Source organism: Paramacrobiotus metropolitanus, unplaced genomic scaffold (genome assembly GCF_019649055.1).
Source record: "Paramacrobiotus metropolitanus isolate TYO unplaced genomic scaffold, Prichtersi_v1.0 Parri_scaffold0000120, whole genome shotgun sequence".
Lineage (NCBI taxonomy): Eukaryota > Metazoa > Tardigrada > Eutardigrada > Parachela > Macrobiotidae > Paramacrobiotus > Paramacrobiotus metropolitanus.
In genome coordinates, this window is record NW_026570340.1 from 28,663 (window position 1) to 31,981 (window position 3,319).

Below are 3,319 nucleotides of genomic sequence, written 5' to 3' on the forward strand. Positions count from 1 at the left end.
CATTGTCATTGAAGCTTTTTCATTGCTATGTCAACTAAACACACATCAGTTTTCTAGTATTTAGTACTAGTAAAGCACGTAACAACTCACATGGTAACCAGTATTAATTACCATCGTCAACATCACAAAAACGCAATTCATTGGTAAAAGCTCTGGAAAAGCTGCAGAATTCAAACGACACTGCATCATTTTGTTTCCGTCGTTTTGTTTTCAAAATGAGATCAGTCGAGTGAAGGAACGGAAAGAGTACAACGGGAGTGTATTAGACCATCCTGTATTTTAAGATATTCGAGCACATGGGTGAACAATGTAGGCCCGCGCAACGAGAAACTGCGGGAGCTGCCACTAGGCTCTCAGACGCGGTAGATTTCGTTGATGCCGTAGATGGCCATGCGGCTGAGTGTGCGTACATCCAGTTGGCGCAAGTCCACATGCTTCCACATGTCCACATTCCCCTCCGCGTCAAACCCGCTGAACCTGCAATGCAAATAGACGCAGGTCTAATTTCAAGCGCTACCAACGAGTAGCCGCACCGTCTATAGGGCACTCACAGGATGATGTAGGTGTGGATAGATCCCCACTCCTCGGGATACTTGAGAGTGCGCACCCAGCGCGCGTGCACCGCCGTGACCTTTGTCAGCATCTCCTCCGTGACCGGCGGGAAGTGGACGTTCAGCGCCTGCATGAGCGCGCCGACATCTTTTCGCGGACTTCGCTGCATTTCAGAAGCAGCCGCGGAATGGTGATTTGCAGTTTGTCAATGTCCAGCGCGTGGGACTCTGTCGCCAGGGGCAGCATGAGGTCCTTCTCGCGGGCACGCAGGAGATGAGCGGGTTTCGGATTCGTCAGGTGCGGATCGCACTCGAAGGCGTGAAACATCGCCCGGCCAAAAAGGTCGCTGACGGTCCAATTGATCAGCAGAATGGCGTCACACAAGTGTTCATACTCTATTGCAATGCCCGCTGCCGGATGCTGCGAGAACCCTGTCGGGGAAATGCAGGAAATGGTGACCGGTTTGTCGCTAGTGCGGTCTTTGAAGACGATAAATTGCAGATGGGTTTCGCTGTCGTTCAGCCAGGGCAACACCAAAATGAAATGTTGTCGAACGAGCACTGGCAGAAAGGTGAGAGTGAGGGTGGCGGAAGTGATGGAGCGGCTCAAGAGAAGGGCCGCTTTGAAGCAGTTGTCCGCGTCGGATTGCAGGTCGCAACAGCTTTCCAAGGAGATGCTGACGTGCTCCGCCACGCGGGCGTCGCTCAGCAAAAAGTGCCACAACGCGCAGACCCTGTCGCAACAGTCACCACCATCAGGCATCAGTCACATGCGAGAGGCCTTAATTATCTTTTAGCACGTGGTACGTTTCTTTTGTAAATGCCGTTTTGTTCTGGTGCATAGTTTGTACTTTGTACTCGTACCATGATACTTATTAAAGGTGCTTCTAGTTATAAAAAACGTAACACGACATTTCATAACTCGACATTTCACAACGTAACGTTTCACAACGTACATTTGATGACCGTAACATTTCATGACCACAACATTTCGCAACCACAACATTGTGGTTGCGAAAAGTCCAGGTTGTGAAATGTTACGCCATGAAACGTTACGTCTCGAAAGCTATTTTATTGCTGTACGAAATAGATTTTGTAATTTTTGGATGTAAGTGGATTAACAGGTATTTGAGAGGGCTTTTCAGAAATAATAGTAGTACCTACCATAATCTCCGTATTTGTACTGTCAAATATTAATTTTTTTATGTGTGGACAGCATGGTTAGGCAAAAAAAATTAACTTTATTGATTCTACCATTTGCCAAAAGCAGTAAAGATAATGTTGTTTTCTGCACTACGCAAAGTGCACTATTCTTTAATTGCGGAATAGAAGTTCCGGCTTGGTCATGAAATGTTTCGGTTGTGAAAAGTCCAGGTTGTGAAATGTTACGCCATGAAACGTTACGTCTTGAAATGTCGGGTTGTGAAAAGTTAAACAATCATAAAAAAAGTACGTTAATAATCGACAAACTTCAGTAGTTATTTAATTAGTGTTACCGTTTGGTCCTCATTCGGGAATGCACATCGAGATGACCCAAGATTTCGCTCTGCAAACACGGCGGCAAATAGCCAATTCCCGCAAACGACCACTCAGCATCGCTGCTCAGATCTGCAGAGACGACAGGCAACGCATACCAACTGTCACAAATAACAACATACGAGCCAGGTTACTGACCGGCATCCGGTGGGCGGGCGTCTCGCCAGCTAATCGGCGGCAGACTATCCCGGCTCTGCAAATGCGTCCGCAGTACTTCGGCCAACGTTTCCTCCGTCTTGTGGGCCGTCTCCGCGTCCTTTGCGTAACTGGCGACGATGAACGTGCAACCGTCCTTCTCAACGCGCATGTGGAAGCGACAACGGTCGAGGAGGAAGTAGGGCCCACTGGACGCGTGTTGCCGCTTGAAAGCGTCGCGCAGATGCTTGACAACGCGGAATTTGTCGGAGGCGTCGCTGAGGACATTTTGCGCTTGTTCCAAGGGAATAAAGTGTTTGGTGAAGAGCAGGTCACTATCCCGCTCCAACAACGACGGACCCGGCGGCGGCCAGAGACCGGCAAGTTGACCTTTGTGTACTGGTTGAAAGAACTGGATTGTGTGGTGTTCGAGACAGAGGTGGTGTGCCTGACAGTCGGCGCAGTTGGCAACCAGCCGCGTGGTGATGTGGAACATTTGACAGGATCTGGCACAACCATTAACACAGCACCGCCAGGAGGCGCGTCGGAAGCAGAACGGTCCGTCAACTTCGTGACGCAGCGCCACGTAGCATTTCTGGTTGCCGTTGGCGGTGCCTGCCTCGCTCTCCCGGTAGAAGGGAAACGGCCAGATAGTGCCCATGTGGATCCACTCGGGCGGTGTCGTCGTGGAGTTGAAGTGGATGAGTGCGTGGTTGAAGTGGATGTGGGCGTGGTCGACTTCAATGTCTTGAATGTATCCCAGCCACCAAGTGTCGTCGTCCCTCTTCACCGCCACCGTGTTCTGGTAGCTCATCCAGTAATCCTCCGCCAGTAACGGCCGATACATCCCCATTTCGGGTTGATTCATTAATTGTCGATCTGCAACAGCAAAGCGTTCTACTTTGCATTTTACGCTGCACCAAAATATGCTAAATACGGACCTTTACGAAATAATCTGCGAAGCAATCTCGCATTACCTTCCCGCCTGAAAATATCGAGAATACCGGGGTATCTGTAACTACTGTATTGTTTTCTCTCGATGTTTTGGTAAGACAATGCCAGGTTGTGGGTTCGGTAAAATATTATTCAGTGGACAA